Below are 22,382 nucleotides of genomic sequence, written 5' to 3'. Positions count from 1 at the left end.
ATTTGGATTTGAGTGATGTGGCGATGTGGTGTGGTCCTGCTCCATTCCATTTCATTTCTCCGATAAAGCACTTGAGATAAAAAGCGGAGTGGATGAGTGGAAAATGCTCTCACTTTATATCCAGTATTTTTCAATGTCACTTCCATTTTCAATTACACCCCAAGCCCCAGGTCTGCTCATATATTTGAGCCAAATCTCTGCCGTATAAGATGTTACTCCAGTCTCGAGACTGTTAATGTAAAAACCTGTCACTCTGAATTGTAAACGTGTGCACCCGGACTGTGGTAGACTGTGGGGAATGAGAAGCAGAGCCAGACTCTTGGGGTACAGTAGACATTTCTGAGGTATGTTACTGCGGCTTGGTGAGTTGCTGAATGCTTGGAAAAAAAAAAAAAAACAGTAACCAAGAGTTAGGCATTTTTCTGCATGGGCCATCTGTCAGACACTGGACCACAGCTGAGGGAGCAGCAAGCAAGCTGCCATGAGACCTCCACACAAGAGGAGAATGAGCAGAAAGCACGGGAACTCCTGCGAATGCATGTAGTGGCCTGTTAGCATATCAGGAAAAAAAAAAACTTTATCCAAGTGCTTATCCAAGAATATATACAAGAAAAGTTCAGGAGTTGAAAAGTACTTCTGTAATATATTTTTCTAGCCAACTGTAAGACTGCTATTATTTTCCCACTTCCTGCAAGGCTTAACATGACTGCATGACATGTCTATATTCAAACTGACAATTACCAAAGTGCCTTCGGGCTCGAAGGTATGCGACAGCGTGGTGATGACTCGTATGAAATGTGCTCTGCATGCAGGAGATTATAGCCATTGAGAGTATTACTGTAGTTAAGAAAAATCTATATATTTCATCTGAACTGTATTTTATAAATAAAATAAAATAAAAACAATAATTAACATCCTGAATTTTAAAAAGTGAACTTTTTAAATAATTGAAATCAATGTAATTACTTTCCATCTTCTCAAAGCGGCATAATTGAGCCTACTAATGATTGCTTTTTTTTTTTTTTAATTGAATTTAATGGCGGTAATGCTCTTAAGCTTTGAATACAGTGTTGCAGAATTACTGATTGTGAAGCTTTGAAATGACAAATTATTACTTAACTTAAACATGAACTGTCACAATGTTAAACTCTCAAGCCAGAGCAAATGGAAAGTTGTCGTCTCAGGGAGCTTTTCCTTGCCACTTGTTCATTAGGGATTTAAATCTACATTAGGCTTTCTGTAAAGCTGCTTTGTGACATTGTCTTTAGAGTGGACACTAAACTAGTCCTACATAACTACAAAGATTTGGTGGTTTAATTTTTCATGGATAAATCAATGATGCCAATGATGGATAAACTGTAATAAAACCTGTAGTAAAACACTCCACATGTTCAAAGATTTTTAACTGGCAGTCTATGTGTGCAATTAGAGACTAGAACTAAATATTTCCATGCACAGTTTGTGTTCATCAGCCATCAGTGTGCATTTCCGACCACAGCACTGCGGTTGGCTGGATATTTTTGGTTGGTGAACTGTTTCTCAACCCAGCAATGACATTGGTTAAAAATCACAGCAACCCTGCTACAACTTTTAAACATGTACCTGCACAACACAAACACACACAAAATGGTGGTTGTGTTGTAAAGACTGATGGAGTTGATAGAAGCTGACTAATAGCAACAGATATATGTAAATGTAAATGCAAACTTATAAGCACCTACATTTAACTTTTAAGTGTTACAGATCATTTCTGAGTGTGTGTGAGTGTGTGAGCCAAAATCACTGGTGTGTATCTGTGTGTCCTGGAATGCCCTTGTAGTGAAGCCTATTTTATCTCAGCTCAAGTTGATCATATGTTTGTGTGTGAGGTCATTTATATTTATAGAAATTCAAATAAGCGGATTTGTCACACAAATTAAGTATAATGTGTGTGTGTGTGTGTGTGTGTGTGTGTGTGTTTGCAGACCGAGCTCGAAAGCCTGAGAACACGTGCTGTGCTGGGATTGTAAGAACCCCCATGGGCCATTTCACACGCTGACACACTGGAGGGAGAACACAGGAGCTGAAACTGAATGAGGTGTGCTGGGATTTACAACACACACACACACACACACACACACACACACACACACTCTTACACGATCTTGTATTACTATCCTTTAGAGGACCATCTCCTAATTAATAATTATTAATGCAGATTATATGTGACACTTAAATCTAACCTTTACATTAACCTCAGTAACCAAAAAGGAAACTTTTGATGCTTAGTTTTTCAAATAAAAACTGCAGATTTCCTCATGGGGACCAGCCAAATGTCCCCACAAGGTAAAAACTGTTAGATATTCATAAACCTGTGGGTACATTTTGTCCCCACCAAGATATAAAAACTTGCCCACACACAAATCTTTGGCCTGTTGGTCTTTGAGATCTGTAATCCTTCCCGGTGTCTCTGTTTTCCCCATAACTCAAACGATTGTACGTTAAAATATTTGAACACACATCACACAGTTTAATGAGTAATCTGACCTGCTAAGTGCAGTTCTGCTAATAAAGTGCGTTCCTGTTTATTATGTATGCATCTGCTCCAATTACGGTGAGGCGCGGCGTGATTGGGGTTTAACGAGCACACCATGGCAGCATGGCACTCCGTCTCTGAGTTAGTGTAAAGAGTGTGCTCGTTAGAGCACTAACCTTGTTGGCCTATCATCCTGAGCTGTGATTGGTGCAGCCGAGGTGCAGGTCTGCCTGGCAACAGAGCGAGTGTTTACCAAACAACGCTACGCACTCATGAGTACAGAGCTGCACTTTTGCAAAACACCTCCAGGAAAATCCAGCCGCTCTCTTCCTGTGGCGAGGAAAAATGTGCCTTTTATGATTCATGCGTAGTGTGTAGAGGAAAACAGACTGAGCACACACTCTGACACACATACACACACACACACACCAAACATAACACAGTGTGGTTGTTAAACGCTCCAGGCAAGTCCACTATCAATAGCCTGTTTTCCTGTAATGTGTTCATTTGTGAGAGACGTACAGTATATATGCACAAAACAGTTATTCTCTCTGTACACATTAATTTCATTCATTTCTTTTTACATAAGCTAGTGAAAATGAAATGAAGGGGCTAGTGCAAAAGTATTAGTCTCAAAAACATGCATACTCTTAAGATAAAAAATGTAATTTATACCAGGAAGATATTTAGTCCATTACTTTTTGTCCATTTATTGAAATTCATACTTTTGGTTTGGTTGCTGTTTTTGGTTCGGTTTCACATTGCACAAAATTAAACAAACCAAAAAGGAAAACAGTGGATGAGAAATGTGTAGGGCTGAAAATATACTTGCAAAACCCGTTCATTCATTAGTCAGAAATACAGCAATAGGAAAAGGTAAACTAACACTGCAAAAAAAAAAAAAAAGATATGTTAACAAGTAAAATATCATGAATATGGGCAAATACAACAAATATTTCTCTTTATTAGAGAAAATTAGAGATATAAATATATATATATATATATGTATATATACATATATATATATATATATATATATATATATATATATATATATATATATATAAGATATAAATATAAATGCTAAGCTTATTTCTAGATATTTTATACTTATTTAAAGCTAGAAATTGTTTTATTCTGTTGGCAGATAACTTTGCTTATTCCAAGTATTTGTTTCTGAAACTGAAATGAATATTAAACTTGAAATTAATAAACATGTCTATTAGTAGGCTTAATGTTCTCATATCTTACATAATAATTATATAAATAAAGGAATTATCAGATACCTTTATTGCAAATGGCCATGCTGAAGCTTGTTTTGTTTGATTATATTGTCTTATGTTTTGCAGGATATACCAACATTTAATTTATAACTTGGAATTTTCCTTCTTCTGTTTTTTTTTCTTTTCTTTTTCTTTTTCTTTTTTTAAATCTAGAGCTCTAACCATAACTAACCATACAACAGAAACGGCACAAAATATGTATCATGCTATGTAGTTTAACTAAGGATGAACTTGGAATACCTAAAATATGTACCACAATGTGTGTAATGTTTTTTATTCAGCAATATTACAAAAAAAAAAAATTAAGATTGTCAACTTATGCAGAATGTAGTCATTTTCTTTAACCGAACGTCTATCATTAGAGGATCTTCATCATATTTAGTGACATAGAGAACATGTTATTGCACAGCCTGTTGTAGAATCCAGCCAAGTTTTTATTTGGATCAGTTCATACGATGTGACAAGTGATTATCGTAAAAGACTGATGAAATTGCACAACGGGGTGGTAATGAAAATGTTGTAGAAGTACAGAAATGATGTTCACGATTCTTTCAGAAAAGTGTATTGTGATATAAATTATTGCGGTAATAATATCATATTGTTAAAGCAGCTGCCTGTAATGGTGACATGTTATCCATTGGATCACTCATCAGGTTATTCTGATAGCATGGTGAGATTTATTATTTTATAAGCTTGAGTAGCTGAGATGGTTTAACTTTATGAGGAGAAATAGACATGCTGAGATGGTTATTACTGAATATTATCGTTTAGTGTGTTTGGCAAATTCTGTGTCTTGGTCATTAATCTTTGCGAGCTGTGTGATTAATTATGTGTAGTTGTAGCGTTTCCTCCTCTCCTCCGGCTGGGTGTTGATTGGTCGGGGTGAGTGAATGCCAAGGCTGCCCCCTGCTGTGTGTGTGTGTGTGTGTGTGTGTATTGTCAAGATGCACTTTGGCCAGTGGAAATGGCAGAAATGTTGTGTAATGTTGTGCAGACTGGATGTGTGTAGTCTGACACTTTTGATGATCAGGAGGTGTACAAACATATGTGTAGATGATTTCAGTGATTCTCTCTCTGTCTCTCAGTTTGTCTTTCTCTCTCTCTCTCTCTCTCTCTCTCTCTCTCTCTCTCTCTCTCTCTCTCTCTCTCTGGTTTTGTAGAGCTCCACTCTGCCAGAGGGGCTTAAGTACAGTCTCTTCTTCAGTGAAAGGGCACTGGCCTCTGAAGGTGTGTGGTGAAGCATAGCAATTAATCACACTGCTGTAGCTTCTCTTCTTGCTCTCTAGAGGTTTTCTCTGAGGTATGAAACTCAGTGTTTTTTTTTCTTATTTCCTACACTGGGCGGGACAGCCAGATGATTTTTTTATTTTTTAAATGTTTCATTTTCTTGTTTATTGTTGCATTTGGTCATCTGTTGTGTCCCTCGTCGGTGCAGTGCATGTTCCAAATTAGATTTCAAACCACAAGTAGAATTAGCGTTTGTACGGAAGTGGTAAAAATCTTTACTCAGGTAAAAGTGCAACTACTCCTCTGAAGTACAACTTCAAATTCTACACTCAAATTAAAGTAGAAACATGTGATGAACTTTTATATAAAGTTGGAAAGTAAATAAATTAGAATCTCAAGAATCCCAAAAGAGGGAGATGTCTGCCTCAGATCACAGACTCATTTTAATTACTGACGGTAAATTAATGCCTTTTTCACCAAAGAAACTGGGAACATGGGAAAACATTGCCAAAGGCTAACTAATAACAGCTGTATTCCTAATATCACAAGAACTCTGACAATACAAACCTTCAGAATCCCACCGCCTGCTGCACTACACACATCAGCCAAGGTGCGATCTGGTTGACAGTAGAACGATTTTTACTAGTTGTATTAATTAGTGTGCACAGATGACAGACTGTCTTTTTAGAATTAGCAACATGTGGTATGTGGAAATATCGATGAAACCAAGCAAAATAGCCAGATTCGGTTAATAACATTTATGTACGATGCGAGGACAGAGCATTACGGCTCAGTGATCTGACTTTGTGTCGAGTTTGCAAAACACTTTACATTAAAAACTTTGTTAGAAGAGGATAATACTTCTCTACTCTTAGTTTGTATTAATGCACTTACTGTTAAGCTACTTAGCTAGTTATCTTAGCTACCACTTTTTATCCTTGTTGATTGGGTTTCTGCATTGGGCAATGAATTTCATTGGGCAATATAAAAAACAGGACTGGGTAGCACAGGTGGAACTTTTCTTTGCCCAATTGGGCAAGTGATTAACTTTATGATTTGTTCACCCTTGTATTAGGTGAAAGAAAAACCCGAGTACAGATATGCAAAAATGAGAATTAAGTACAGTAACAAAGAAATTGTACTTTGATACTTCCCTCCTCTGCATTTGTAATCTCTAATCTCCTGTAGTACCATAACAGTACATCATGCAATAAAAATGTGTTTACCACGATCTCTATTTGGCAACTCGGAACGAATCATGGGGAAATTTATGACTAGGACTTTGACGTGCACTGTGCTTATTTTAACTTTCAGCAAGCCATCTATTAACTCATAACTCACAACTCTTTTGGAGTGCTGTGTCTTTTTCTGCTCTGTCCACCTGCCCTTTTAAGTTCGAGATCTCATTTATAGTTTATGGAAAGCACCCGGTGGGCCTTTAAGAGCACTGTTACTCCAGACATGAGGGATGTGTGTGCATGTGTAGGCCTCAGTGAGTGTGTTAGGACAGCGGTGCTATTCTTGGCTAGCCGAGGGAAGTCTTGGCTCTCCGATGCATGGGAAAAGTGTTCTTGGCAAGCGGAGCAGTGGCATTCCATTGTGGCTCACTCTTTCTCTTTCTCCACTTAAAGTGATACGGACGCTCATGGCTCTGAGTGAAGCGCTGGAGAGAGAGAATGCTGTTGTGCCGCTGTCTTCTCTTTAACTTGGGAACCTTTAGTCACACACATTTACACATCATACTTTCTCAGGCAGTAAAACAGACACCTGTTTTGTATCCCCAGGCCAGTCATTGGTGTTCTTGTGTTCTCCTGGAATAAGAGCTCAGAGTTCCAGATCTCCCTGGGGTTACACCGCCGCCATGAACACTTTTCATTGCACGTCGCTTCTGTTCATGGGAAGTGTTTGTTAGCAATAGGTTCTGGACCACTGTCTAGGGTGACTTCAGAGAAAGCACACATGTGATGATGTCAGTGTTGAATCTTTGAGCATGAGTGTGTTGTAGTCTGGAAACACTCATCGGATGTTGCTGTGGCTGAATTCTCGAAAACAGAATGGCTGGGTTTTGGCCAGAATATGGGTTTTTCAATTCAATTTAATTTTATTTGTATAGCGCTTTTATCAATGGACATTGTCAGAAAGCAGCCTTACAGAAATATATAGATTCAGGTTATAAATTTTAAATTTATGAATTTATTCCTAATGAACAAGCCAGAGGCAATAGTGGCAAGGAAAAGCTCCCTGAGACAATATGAGGAAGGAACCTTCAAAGGACCCAGACTCAAAAGGGAGCCCATCCTCATCTGGGTGACACCGGATAGTGAATTATAAACAGTTCCCTTCTAAACTGTATACTACATGGTCAAAAAGTACAATTGTGTAACCATGAAAGTTCATAATAGTTTACAAATGAAGTCTATTTTGTTGAAGTTATCAACTGTTCACTGATGGAGACTTGAGTGCAAAGATGTTCATGGGAATTGCAGTCCTAAAACTATCAAAGCAATTGTAGTCATAAGCCATTGTAGAAAAACTGTTCATATCAACTGAAGTCCAAAGCCATCTTGATGATTTCTAAGTGGTAACTTTAGGTTGTCCGTGTGGGGCCGTCCTCAGCAGCAGCGAGTGGATTTCAATTGATGAGAAATCCAACCAGAAGTAGGACATCAGGATGGATCAGCCAGGTCCGGAGAGCAGAAGGGGTCAGGATCACTGGCATCTCAGGAGTAGTATGTGTAGCATGCTACTCTCTTACAGAGAGAGAGAAAGAGAGAGAGAGGGTTTTCTGCCTATTACATACTTTGATACCTCTTCTTTAAGAAACCATAAATATATTTCATCAGAACGACATGTTCAGGTGGGGTACGTCTGCCTAAAGATGTCCAAAGCCTTGCTAGCTATGTGTGATTTCCTCACACACACTGAATGTCAGGCTTTCATCAAGTTGGATATTAACATTCCCTAGCGAAATTAACATAAGCCTAATCAACTCAGGTTGTAATCAGATGTTGGCTGTCAAAATGTCCAAGGAGAAACATTTTTCTGTTTGGAGCTAAATATAATAGAAAATGTCAGAATTTCACCATGCAAAGGGTTTTCCCAGGCTACCACACATATTAGCTCATCTGTCTTTTATTAATTGAGTTATCAAGCTTTATTCTAAGATTTCTTAAAATAATTCTTGCATATAATCCTGATAATATTGTAGCATTATTCAGTAACTGGCTTTATTCTGACACCTTTAACGACAACATAAACTGGAAGTCATTACTTTTTTCTACCCGTACTGTGACAACCTAACTAACAACTTTAGGTTAGCAGAATGTTTATTTGCTTCTAAATAAATCTGTCAGTTGTTCTGAGAACGTTTTACATTTTTAAATAATAATACTAATAATAATAATAAGGAAAAACACATAGTAAATAAAGTATAAATATAATTTTAAAAATCATTCCTAACAAAAAAAAACCCCAAGTGTCTTTATGTGTAAACATTTACAGTTCCAAAAAAATTCCTTTCCAAACACAATTCCAATCTTTCCATTTGTTACAGGATTGGATCAACATGTTTTCCCCTCCAATATTGCAGCTGTTTTTTTGAACATTGCATGAACGTTATTTGTGAACCGTTACAAGGCTGAAAACAGTAATAAGTTGGAGTACTTCTGAATGAAAATGAACATGTGGATGAGAAATGATGTACAGCTAAGTTTATCCATTCGGATTTGATTGGTTGTACTAGAGCCAGATGATGATAGCTGGAGGTTTGGGGAAGTAGAAGCAGGTGAGACACGACATGATACTATTTACCCTTATTCTAATACTGAGAAGAAAATTAGAGACAGGCGAGTGTCACTGAATTTTGATCGAAAATGACATCAGAACAAGAATTTTGTCTTAAAAGTGGTTGATTTTAGATATGAGGTTAATATGCTGATTTTCCTCGTGTTCAGAAAGGCAGGAACTCTGAACTGTCCTGTGGTTTTCAGCTTGAGATCTGCGCTTCCTGCTCTGAACGGACCACCCAGAGCACATCAGTGAATCGGAATTTCCTCTGAAGTCTGTGGCAGACCTCTAGCTGTCCGAGTGATGTGGCATTGCACCTTGATCCACCTCCCATCTGGCCATACTGAAAAAATATTAGTCAGTTAATGGAAAGTGACTTAATGTTTTCCAGGTTGCTGTTAGACATGAAGCGGTGAGACTCTTAGCTGTGGTGAGATTACAGTGAGGAGACTTTACTAATATTTTATACCTTAGCCATAGGAAGACACAAAAAACTGCTAAAAATCTGCTAAAAAACTTTTCAGCCCCTTATTAAGCATATTATGCATTTGGGTATTATGCTAATGGAGCAAGTATGTTTATGTTAATTAAAAGTGCATACATATCATCTTTCTTCCTTCATTGCTTTCCTTTCATTGCTTTTCAATTATTAGATTTATACCGAGTCCCTCATTCGATCCTGAGCTCACGTTACTGTCTGTGTGGGGTTCCTCCAGGTTCTCCAGTTTCCTCCTACCTCCACAAAACATGCCAGTAGGTGGCTTGGCTAAGACAAATTGCACCTAGGTGTGAATATGTGTGGGGAAAGTGTGTGTGTGTGTGTGTGTGTGTGTGTTTGTGTGTATGTATGGTTCCCTATGATGCACTGGCATCCCATTCAGAGTATATTCCCCCCTCATGCCCAGTGTTCCCAGGATAAGCTCTGGACCAGGATATAGTGGTTACTGAAATTGAGTGAGTGAGTATTTATATCACAGCACTGTTGTATTTTCATATCTGTTTGGTTAGATGGTGTTGTCGCTGACAGTAGTGCCAGATGCGAGGCAAATCACAGGTTTATATTAATGCAGTCTTCCTAATACATTGTTGTTTCTATGGTAACAACTTGCACAGGGACATTTATTGGCAGACGCTCCACATAATCTAAATGTAATAATAAAAAACAGATTTGGCAAAGCTGTTTTTTAACAAAGAACATGCATGATCATTGATGTAGTGAAGCTTTCTGTATAAGGAGATGTTTATTTAATATTTGTGGAAGGAGTCTCCAGTGTCAGTGCTTTGTAACAGACAGTAAGTTTTCCACTATGGGAAAGTCTTCAGGACAGAACATCTCACAAGCTAAGATAAAAAAAAATGAGGCTGAGGGGACGACTGTTCATAGCAGTTATAACATAAGTGACTTGTTACGGATTATTAAATGTAACTATAAACAGAGTATAATCACTGACAAATTACTTGGGTATAAGAGGAGTAAACACTTCAGGGCTTCAGAGCATCACGGTAGTAACGACCACTATCACACCATCTTGTTGTCGATTATTTTCCTTTAACAGCAATACCCGTTATGTTTTATTCCTTGTATAGTGGGTGTGTGCTTGTAAATCTCAGATTCATTAACATAAATGAAGTACCTAAATCTGTTACATATATATTTTCTTAAGAGAATTTACCTTTACTTATATTGTGTCTAGTAACAGGCTACAAAATTTTTGGAATGGGGAATGCCCATTTTAATACAAATACAGAGAATACAGCAGAGAGACAACATTTCCATTTACTGCATGCTATATCCTTGGGCCATGTGTGCAAGCTCTCCAACATTTTCAATGGTTCAGTAGTACTATTCCTGTGAAATATCAGATTTTTCACTGCCATTGTAAGTGCTTATGCGCTTATAATTTCATACCCTTGTTCTTAGAAAACCCATTAAGCGCTATATTATCCCTGCAAACATTCGCTGCGGGTGAGGAGTCGCATGCCTGCCTTGTGGAAGGTGACACGGTGACCTTCAGTAGGTGTAGCAGGGCTGTCAGAGGGACAGCCGCGACCTGCTGAGAAAGAAACACACACACACACACACACACACTCCATTTCTCACATTACTTACTAATGTAACCTGCACAAAACCTGTACATTCATTATTGAGTATGGGCTTTTCTCCTGGGCTTTCAGGTCTTGCAGTACCTTTGAGAATTGAGAGAAAGGAAGTAAAATTAACCTGCAAAATTGATCCAGATTGGTATGGCAAACATTTAAGAAATGGTACAAGAAAGAGAAAAGAAAAGAGAGGGGTACGACTTGTAATGTAGTAGTGTACCTCACTTTCGTTTCACACCTTACAAGTGAATTCAGTGGAACATACAGTATTTACCTGTGACAAGGTTAGGAAACATTTTACAGAGAGAATAATAAATACCTTTTTATATATAAAATAAACCAGGTTTTCCACTTACTCTTGTACCTTGTACTAGCTCTGATGTAAACTCAAAACTTTATCTCTTAGGTACAAACATGGCTCATGCTGATTAAATTCTACCTAAGGTTTGCTTCTTTCTGTGATGACATTACATATCAGACTGTCCTGACAAGAGAATTGACAAAATGACTTTGGATGAAGGATGTCATCAGCTGTATACAGTCAACAAATAACTTAACAGTAGTATGACAAGGTGGTTCAGCAGTTAAAATTTTGAGCTGAGGACTAGAAGTTGTGAGAAATCCCAGGGGTTAGCTGCACCACAGGAACATAAGTTTGATCGTAAGTCAGGGTGTAAAGTTGATCCTGAAATGTTTGTTGAGAGAAGTTAGTTTAAGGAGCATACTAACTAGTAGAACATAAAGTAGATCAAAACTTCACAAAGAATGATGTACTTCACCATCAATTGCCATCATCAGAAACACGATCCCACATAAACAGAAAATACTGCATCCACAATCGAGACATGTCAAATCTGATGTGGTCTTCTGCTGTTGGAGCACGTCCACATCAAGGTTTAACATGTTGTGCATTCTGATATGCTTTTCTGCTCACCATGATTGTAAAGAGTGGTTATTTGTGTTACTATAGACTTCCTGTCTGCTCGACCCAGTCTGACCATTCTTGGTGGCTCTTGCTTCTGTCAGTGATAAGGCATTTCCGCCACAGAACTGCGGCTCACTGGATTTTTTTTGTTTTTCACACCATTCTTGTAAACTCTCAAGACTGTTGCGTGTGAAAATCCCAGGAGATCAGCAGTTTTTTCTTTAAATATTCAAACCAGCCCATATGGCAACAGCAACCCATGCCACGGTCAGCATCACTGAGATCACATTCTGTTTGAAGTGAACATTAACTGAAGCTCTTCATCTGTATCTGCATGATTGTATGCATTGCACTGCTGCCACATGATTGGCTGACTGGATCATTGCATGAATGAGGTCTTATATTGCATAATGTCTTATTGGCTAACTAATCATTCAACCAAAACATATGAGTGATTTGTCATGTACAAGAACAAAGACTTCTTATTTATTACTCTAGCACTTAGATCAACCTAAAGCACAGCCTGTGAGCTGCAGCTTTGAGCATGACCCAGTCCAGAGCAGTCATCTTTCACCCTTCGGTCTCTCTCTGTCTTTCTTTCTTTGTGCGCCAGGTCGTATGGTTCTCATGCTATCAGATTTCATCCTGTTTATAGAGAAGATGGCTGGTGGGGGGTTGGAAAGGGTGGCCTGCTATTCTCCAGTGTTTATTAGCTCAGTGTTATCTAAATGTTTGATTTGCCACGAATGAGTGATCACATAAAAGGCTCCCAAGATACCAAATAGTTCTCACCATTAGTTTATCTTGTCATATCATGGTGGTTTGTGAAGATGCCTTATTTTAAGTCTTTACAATACACTGAGGTTATTTTGTTACTTTGTCTGTACAATCATTTGTCTTGAAATGGTTTCGTACTGAAATGATACTACAACAAAAGAGGTTTTCTGATAGATTTGCAAATCCAACTAAATGTGTCTGCAAATGATTTGCGTCAGTAGGATTGTGAACGGTGGAATATTAAAAAAAAATCTAGAGAATATTTCTAGAAAATATATAGTGTATTTGATTGAGCAGGCAGTGTATGCATTAGTCAGCCTTGTGGGATTTCAAAGTGGGCTATTGTGGAGCGCAGCAGTGTCCTTGAAGCAGTTCCCGCAGTCTGCCCGCTGCTTTGTCTGGCCTGCTACAGCCCAGGAGAGCCACAATGGAGGCAAGCAAGGCCACATGGAGTGCAGTTGCGTGTTCACCCATCCACCCACAATGAGGTGAGCGAGTGCTCACAAAGCTATGCTACATTTTGGTCCTGCACTTTTGTAAACATTAAGAACCCCGCAGCAGGTATCTAGGTTTGAGCAATATTCCATGCTGTGCAGCAGCGTAGAATATTGCTCAATATGTTTCTGAGCGGATGTTTATGTATATGCTTTCTTACCTTACATTCATACTAGCAAGCAACAAAGCACAGCCAACCATAAATTTTGTGCACATTTAACACGGATCTGCAATTTCATCAACAGCAACAATTTCATGTGAAAAGTGATATTTAAGTTGATGTTTTTCTTAATTTTATGCAAATTAGATGTGATGTGGTACAGTGACAAGTCCAAATGATCCCTCAGACCAGTCCTATCAAACACGTGGTCCGACATTTCACAAATTTAGTTCCTACCTGCAGTTAGTTCCCATTTCCTTTTTGTTTCCATGTGCAAAACTGGAATAAAAACTTATAACCATGGTTTATCTTGTCTTCTCGTTTAATGTCTATAGAGACATTACAAAGAAAAATATCGTTTTGAATGAAGTAGCAGACTTTGGTGACTCTGGTGAGTGGATAATACAGTTAGCTTGCTTTGCTAATCTGCTAGCGAAGCTATTACGAAACCTTGCATGTAGCGTGTAAATCAAACTTGAATACATTTTAAACAAAAGTAGGTGGTAGACTATACATTTTGGTCACTACCGTTTCTTATCTGACCTAAACAAGCAGTAGCCGTCACTATAAACCCACAAGAAACAAACTAAAAGCAACACAAGCAACTTGTCCCTCGCTAGTGTGAATATAGGGTTAAACCAGCCATTTCTCTGACTTCTGCATTCAGTGCCAGCGCTCTGGTGGTTCTGTCCCTTTGTGCTCTGGTGATGATGGAGGAAGCAGGAGTGGAGTGGGCTACAATGTTTGAGGAAGCCAGGGTCAAGAATCTATGGGCCGTGCTATATGGCAGAAGAAGGTATGGGTTACTCCGTTTGGTGGAGCAGGATTAAAGAAGGTGTAGGTGATGCTTTTTGAAGAGCATGAGTGGAGGAGGTGTAGGTAAACCTGTTAGGGGAAGCAATAGTGAAGAAGGTATGGGTCATCCACATTGCGAATGCTATCTATAAGTGGCATCATAGCGCTATTAATGAGAAGTTTACAAAACTATGGGGTAGAATAAGCTCACCATGTAGCTGCTCCTGTTACACAGGGACAGATATGCACCATGTAGCTGTACAAAGTGCAGAGTGGTTTTTGTCACTTTTAATTCCCCACCCATTTGTGTGTATGTGGACATGTTTTTATATCTTGGTTAGGACCAAATGTCCTCACAAGGATGGACATTATTTGACAGTTTTGACCTTGTGGAGACATTTAGCTGGTTCCCACAAGTAAAACGTATATTTTTTTAAAAACTGCAGTTTTTATTTAGGATTATTAGGTGTATGCATAGCATTAATTAGTTACATTAATAATTATGTTAATGGAAGATTTTCACAAGGATAGTAAGACAAACACACATGCATGTGTTTATGAGTTGGCTGAAATCAGGGACCTCCCTCATACTCATTTATAGTTACACCCTCAGACTTGGCTTAGAGAGAGCCAGAGAGAGAGAGGAACCAAGCGAGTGTGTGTGTGTGTGGAGAGAGAGAGAGAGAGAGAGAGAGAGTGAGAGAGAGAGAGAGAGAGAGAGATGAAGAAAGTGTGACAGCTCTGAGGTGCTGTTAGGTTGGGGTTGCTTCAGCTCTCACTCCTTCCCTCACAGTATTCAGCTGGGAGAGGCAGAGCACACACGCATTACTCAAGAATGTACATCTCACACACACACACACTTTTTCTCACCCACACAGAAATGCAATAAAGTCTCACACAACCTTTCTTATAATAAAGCAATGAAGTGCTCAGGCACTCTCCCTCATGTCATAATGTGCTGTTTCCCAGGGCAGCACATTATAACATGCATAAAGTTAATCTGCAGCCATTCATCTCCCAGCATGCCTCAGTGTGTGGTCATTACTGTGGGCATTAAAGCCTTCAGGCATTCTGTGTACTGCTGGGCCACTGTTAGGTGCATGCCGGTTTGTCTGCTCACACAACTAATGAGCCATTCTGCTTCTATCAGAGCCACACGTATGATGCATAGAGGGGGAGCCACCCTCATTTCCCATCATGCCTAATGTTATGGATTTGATAACTGAGTAGCATGTATGATGATAGTAGAAGTGTGTGGGTGTTGTGTGCTTACTATTGTATGATAGTGATAGGGTTTAAAGGGATCCAGTGTGGGCAATGATTTATATATGTGTATGTTATCTCCATGGATGTACAATGCATGTACAATCTAAGGCTGTCAAATTACAAATATTTATTTAAATGCTTTTAATCTCAATGAGTCTGTACTTTCATACCATAGAAGGGAACAAGGGTGTGTTTTTGAATCCATGTATGGAGTTGAGAGCATCTCACAGTGGCCCTGTTATGCCCTTTATACTATAGATATGAACATGGGCGTGTCTTTGAATCCATATATGGAATTGAGAGCAGCTCTGAGTGGGTGTATCATGTCCTTTATAATATAGATAGGAACATGGGCGTGTCTTTGAGTCCTTTTATGGAATTGAGAGCACCTCTGAGTGACCGTTCCTTACATATTATAGACAGGAACATGGGCATGTCTTTGAACCTATATATGAAACTCTTCCAACACCAGACTCCTATGTATTTGAATGGGGCGACAGATACAGTCGGATCCATATGTATTTGTACAGTGACACAATTTTCGTAATTTTGTCTGTGTACGCCACCACAATGGATTTGAAATGAAGGAATTAAGATGTGATTGAAGTGTAGACTTACAGCTTAAATTCAAGGGGTTTAACAAAAATATTGCATTAACCATTTAGGAATTACACCCATTTTTTACATAGTATCTTCATTTTCACAGGCTCAAAAATAATTAGACAAACTAACAATATAAGGATTATTTTTAACACTTGGATGCAAATCCTTTGCAGTCAGTGACTGTCTGAAGTCCATGAACATCACCTAATGATGAGTTTCCTCCCTTGAGATGCTTTGCCAGGCCTTTACTGCAGCTGCCTTCAGTTTGTGCTGCTTGTTTGTGGGTCTTTCTGTCTTCAGTTTTTGTTTTCAGTAAGTGAAAAACATGCTGGGTTGCGGTCAGGTGACTGAACTGGCCATTGCAGTGTATATGCAGCGTGGAGTGATTACACACTAAATAAACATCAGTGAAACATAATTGCGCATAATTACACATAATTCCACTATGACTTTTCATGCATGCATTTCCGTGAAGTCATGCACATTTAATTGACTTTTATCCAAGGTTTTTATTTGCACTCATTTACTGGAGGGTTTATACTGTATGCTTACATCAGATGGTACAGTAAAAAAAGATTTGGCTGACAGAAGTGGAACCCAATGTGGTCTGCTGTCAGAGCCTATACGCCTCAAGTTTTAGCATGTTGTGCGTTCTGAGATGCTTTTCTGCACACCATGGGTGTAAAGAGTGGTTATTTGAGTTACCGTAGCCTTTCTGTCGGCTCGAATCAGTCTGGCCATTCTCCTCTGACCTCTTTCAACAACAAGGTGTTTTCCTTGTTGCTTACTGGATGTTTTTTTGCTTTTTGCACCATTATGTGTTAACTATAGAGACTGTTGTCCGTGAGAATCCCAGGAGATCAGCAGTTTCTGAAATACTCAAACCAGCCCACCTGGCACCAACAACCATGCCACGGTCAAAGTCACTCAGATCACATTTTTTTGCCTATTATGATGTTTGACTTGAACATTAACTGAATATCTTGATCTGTATCTGCATGATTTTATGCATTGCACTGCTGATATATGAATGGATGATTGCATGAATGAGCACTGGTGAGTCCAAATTAAAAATATGTGGAGAAAAATATACTATATCTGATGTAGTGTTTATTCCCAAAGCAACACAAGGGTGATTTAACCAAAAAGTGAAATTCTAATGTTCTAGCAGTAAATTTTTTTCTGACAGTCATAGTGGAGTTTGTATGTAATTGGACAGTGATGAATTCTTATTGTTCTAACTTTGTATTTGAAAGGAAATTATGATTGAGTGTAGGTCCACTATCTAAGCTTTAATTTCTGTAGACTCTGTAAAAATCACCACCTGTTTTAATGCACAGTTCCGCAGTATATTATATAAGGGCATGGGTTTGGAAGGAATAGGAAGTGGAGAAGGAGATATGGAGAGAGAGAAGAGAAGTTAAGCAGAAAAAAAGTGAGTGTGAGGGGAAAAACATACAGCTAAAGTGTTGTAGGCAGCACTTCTGAAGAGTGTGTGTGTGTGTGTGTGTGTGTGTGTGTGTGTGTGTGTGGGAAGCCTGAAGAGCTTCAGCAGGTGGTCTGGGAGATTGGAGCTGTGTACTGAGGGAGTCAGAGCTACTCTGAGATCTTGTATGGGTGGAAAGATTCCAGCTTTTCTGACAAACAAAATCTACTTCTAATAGTTAGGGCTCAAGATTGTTGTCTTGTTAAATTGTTACCCACAATTCTTGGGAGAGTGATTTAAAGGATTGTGTCTGATTATTGTGCTGTTGGTGGTTGAGAGAAAGAGATTGTAATCCTCATTGATTTCTGATGTTCCTGTCATTCTTTTAGCCTTGTTACTTTCAACACTCAGCTTTCATTTTTCTTGCTTCGTTTGTCCTCTTCTTTCATCTCCCTTCATCTCTCTTTTCAATCCAAACACATGGAAACTAAATAAATTATCCTAAAGGTCCAGAAAAAGCGACCATGGCTAATTGGCTGCCATGGCAACAGACGAGCTTTCCCTTGCTGCTTGTTTTTGTCGTTTTGTCGCACTTGTGTAAACGGAACATGCTCCTCCTCCGTACGTTTCATTCCCTACACACACACACATACACAGAGCCTCACAGACTTCCCATGCAGAAGTGAAAAGTGCTTGGGGGATTTCTCTGACTGATGCATGCCTGGTTTCATCATGCAAACCTTCTTTGGGCTGCTCCGTCACATGAAACTATAATTACACTAATGTAAGCATTGATGCTTTTATTAGCTTTATAATAACAGGCTGGTCCTGGGCTCGCTGATGGAGAAGAAGCTCGCTCTATGATTCTTTCACTGTTCTGGAAGTATACACTAGAGCTAGGGCACTACTGTACGGTGTCTGGAAACTCAATACACTTCTGTCTTACATTGTGTGTACTGTATATATAAAAGGATGATGCTTCTGTTCACACCATACATATACATATTAGAGACATAGATAGTTGATGTCATTCTGTAGAGCTGCTTGGATGCCACATTATCTCTTTCTGTGCTTTAAAATAAATTGTTTTTAAAAATCCCTGAAAATCCATGTAATTTGAATTGGGATACAATTAAATTGTTATTGTAAGTATTTGCAATTGCATGTGTGGTGAACTCGATTCACACCCTTTCAATCAGCAAAGCTTTCGACCAAGACTTGCTTCTTTATAATTTGATGTTTGAATCAGCGAATCTTTCAGCCATGGTGGAGATTCACTCCTCTCTTCTTCAGGAGTAAGTTGAGTCAGTGAGTCCACTGAGTCTTGTTCAGGTTCATTCAGTCTGAGCTGGAGATTTCAGGGCACACAATAAAAATATGTGTTGGAGTCGGTTTGAAAATGATTCTTTTTCAAAAAGCATAAAAAAACAATAAAAAATAGCTATGATTGTTAGCTATTTATTGTACATTGCTTAAGCTGTTTGTTTGTTTGTTGTCTTAGAGAGCTACCTCCTCTGTTTCAAGTGGCTGTTTTAACTTTTCCAGCCTGGATATTAGCTCCGCCCTAGCTGAACAGAGCTTCTTAGCCCTGCCCCTTTTCTCTAAAAAGTAATCCACAAGGCGTAGCTCTGAGGGGTGGGGTCGTTAGACAGAAGGATATGGCTTGTGAATATTTTTCACTGTCATTGCAATTCACCTAACAGGCAGCAGAGGGATCCACAAATTACAAACTGCTCTTTTAAAGAGAAAGACCTTTGGAGAGCACTTAGCTCTGGGGAGTGTTTGTTGCTGGAGTGGAGGTTTCAGTAGTGCACACTCTGTCAGTGACACTTGTCTCTACTGTGTATATCTATAGTACACACTGGTGCTGGAGCGTGGAACATGTGTTAATTATGAGTGCGTCGCTAATGAGGGTCGCTGACTAAGCTATAGATTGTAGGCTGTGGAACTGACAACAGCATTTCTTCCATGTTGTGGGAAACAGCACTGTCTTACAGTTGTCTTACATGTTGTATTTCCTTGTCACTAGAGTGGTATCTTCAGGTGTACACCTTTTATACCTTTAGTGCCTATGTTTTAAGTGGAAGGGTCATGTAGTTATTCTAAAAGCTAATTAAAGTACAAGAGTGGTCCTTAAGGCCCAATTATGTACTTTAAAACATTTTTAAAGGTACACTGCATTCACATTACCATGTAAAAGATACTCACTAAAGATACAAAAGATGTACCCTTGAGGGAACAATCACAGTGACAAAAAAAGGTGGAGTTTAGTACTTCTTTTTTCGAAGAGTAAACCTTTGCCAGGCAGTAAAAGACAGCCAGCATAAAGAACTGTGTGTGGCCGTGTACATTGAGAAGTATGTTGGCATCAGTCTGTACCAATGAAAAGCCTGTTTAGAATTTTTTTCTTACCACTGCCCGTTGATCAGTTTATGCTTTAATTTCAACAGGTAGCCTTTAGCTATTTTGCCATGTTCCATAACTGTGGGAGTTCTGGTTGCTACTGTAATTAGACATGCGTCAGGGCTCTTAGTGCTGCTAATGGCTTTACTGTCAAGACATTTGTCTCCTACTGATGTTTATTGCAGTTGTGATTCAAGATTCATTCTTTCACTTCATCCAGGCATCTCAGCTTGGTGTGATACTCTCATTGGCCCTTTTAGCAGTTACAGTGTGATATATATGGGTAGTTTGTAGGTATACAGTTACTGTTTGTAGCCCTCTACCTCGATCATCAGTGTAAAGGGACCACCATAGGACGATGGCTGGGTGATGCATTCAGAAAAGTGTACAAAAGATATCTGATGCTAGTGCTGTGATCTCATTCCATTAATGGACGGGGTAGAGAGGGAGATGACAAATTAACTGGCTACAGAATGTAATTTTACATACACAAGGTGACCTATATATCAGGTTTGCCAGATGAAGTGGCCACTGGGTGAATTGATTCATAAGGAAACCAGTAACGATTCAACTGCCTGTAAGATTAGCTTAAAATACAACTGAGTGGCTGCTGCAGAGGTAGAGATGAACATTTGGGTGATTTATATATTAGCTGACCTTGCCACACCTTGCCTTCTGGTGAATTGACTGCACTGAGATAGAGGTACATTTTCTCCTAGGCATGTGTTTGTGCTTGAATATCTCCTATTATCATTCTCTTGTTCTCATCCCTGTCTGTATCACCAATATCCTTTACTTTCTCAGCCTTAAATTGTCTATCTGTGATTTCTCCTCCCTCTCTCCTCCTTCCTGCTTCTCGTGAGTGGAGTCTGGGCTTGGTGCCAGCTGGCGTGTTTTTTTTTTTTTTTTTTTTGAATGAATACCTGATGGAGTCGGTGGAGGGCAGTGAGGCGAGGCATGGGAGGAGCTGATTGAGTGAGTGAGTTAGAGAGCGTGAGTATATGTGTTTGTGTGTGTGTGTGTGTGTGTGTGTGAGAGAGAGAGAAGGAGACAGAAAGAGAGAGAGAGAGAGAGAGAGAGAGAGAGAGAGAGGGGAGTTAGGCCCTTGCATAACACACACTGGTGTGCTACATGCAGGCGGGCAGCAGGGAGCCTGCTCAGGGCTGCCTGTGTGTGACACTCAGGGCCTGGATGGCTGAGCATAGCCCGTCTGTAGAACTGAACACACACACACGGGGAGAGGAGAACGAGGGAAGAAGTAGGCAGCCTAGGGCAGAAGAGTTACAGAAAGAATTGTTTGCCTTTATAGACATTTTGAGAAAGGTGGAACAGGAGTCCTAAGGTAAGACTTGACCTGTTTTCTAGCTCTTCCATGTTCATGCTCATGGTGTATGCTCACTGTCTCCTGTTGCTCACTACAGCACAAAGTGTGCATTTATCCACAGTTCTCCTCCTGCGCTCTCTTCCTTTAAGAGTAGCTGTCTTTTCTTAACTAGCCCCGGGACTTTCCTTCCCAGCACAGACGCGAAAGTGCAAGTCATGCAGCCGCTCTGAAACCCCGACGTCTCTAAAGAGTGCTCCCTTTCTGTTCAGGTCGTTCCCCTTGCCTGCTTTCGGTGGTGGATTTTGTGAGGACCTGGCGCCTAGGCTCAGAATGACTGGGAAGCCAGGGAGAACCACGTTTGTGCGCCAAGTGTGTGCCCACCTCTTAAAGGGGTAGAGCCTTGTTTTAGTAGCAGCAGTGCAGCACTGCAGCGTGTCGCTCAAAGGGATTATGCATTAGGAAAGCAATTAGCCAAATGTCTATGTACAATATGTCATTAGCATGCAGGATATGTGGATATGCATTCTAACTAATTAGTGTAAGTGATGAGGGGGAAAAACTACCAAAAAAACCCCAAAATTTCAAAAATTCAGTTGCAATTAAACTTTCCTTGAGTTGGATTCTGTAACGTTCATGGGTCATGGTGTAGCCTACCTCTGGAGTACGGGGCGTGAGGTGGGAATGCACCCTGGATGGGACGCCAGTCCACTGCAGGGCACAATGCACAGACAAATTCACACACTATGAGCAGTTTATCATAGCCAATCTGGCATGTTTTTGGGAGATGGGAAGAAACCAGAGAACCCAGAGGAAATCCACATGGACATGAGGATAACATATGAAACTCTGCACAGACAGTAACTCGAGCTCAGGATTGAACCAGGGGCTGTAAAGCGGCAATGCTACCCGCTGCGCCGTCATGAAGCAACTGTAATGAAATACAGAGAAATAATTAATTGAAATATTAAATATACAGATAAATGCTTTAATGAATGTCAACACAGCCTTTTTTCCAGTGTAGATTTTGCTCATAATACACAAATATGGTAAACACAGCTTTTTATTTATTCAACAAAATGAGTGTTTCGCTGAATTGTTGTCCCGTAGCCTTAGCCCTGTGTTACGGTATGCATAACTGCGTGTGTATATGCACACACAGCTGCTATGTGAGCAACATTGTTCAAATACCTGCCTGCATACCATTTATACATTTCAAGGATTTGTAGCAATATCCAGTAGAGGGCAGGTTACAGCTGAGACATCTCTAGCTGGCAGGTTTCCATGTTGACCTGTAAAT

The 22,382-nt window shown here is 39.5% G+C and overlaps 1 protein-coding gene across 6 annotated transcripts in view; it reads left to right on the top strand.

Annotated features, from left to right (window-relative positions):
• Positions 1-22,382, top strand: part of atxn1a (ataxin 1a) — a 102,052-nt gene that overhangs the window by 64,231 nt on the left and 15,439 nt on the right. For 4 of the 6 annotated variants that reach the window (XM_053228379.1, XM_034298601.2, XM_053228378.1 and 1 more), the window contains one exon: positions 1,965-2,077. The gene's annotated coding sequence lies outside the window, so the exon portion shown is untranslated. The other 2 variants (XR_003403657.3, XM_026929691.3) reach the window with 2 other exon arrangements.

Source organism: Pangasianodon hypophthalmus, chromosome 23 (genome assembly GCF_027358585.1).
Source record: "Pangasianodon hypophthalmus isolate fPanHyp1 chromosome 23, fPanHyp1.pri, whole genome shotgun sequence".
Taxonomy (NCBI): domain Eukaryota; kingdom Metazoa; phylum Chordata; class Actinopteri; order Siluriformes; family Pangasiidae; genus Pangasianodon; species Pangasianodon hypophthalmus.
Note: the sequence above shows the minus strand (reverse complement) of the source record. Positions and strands in the feature narration are given on the sequence as shown.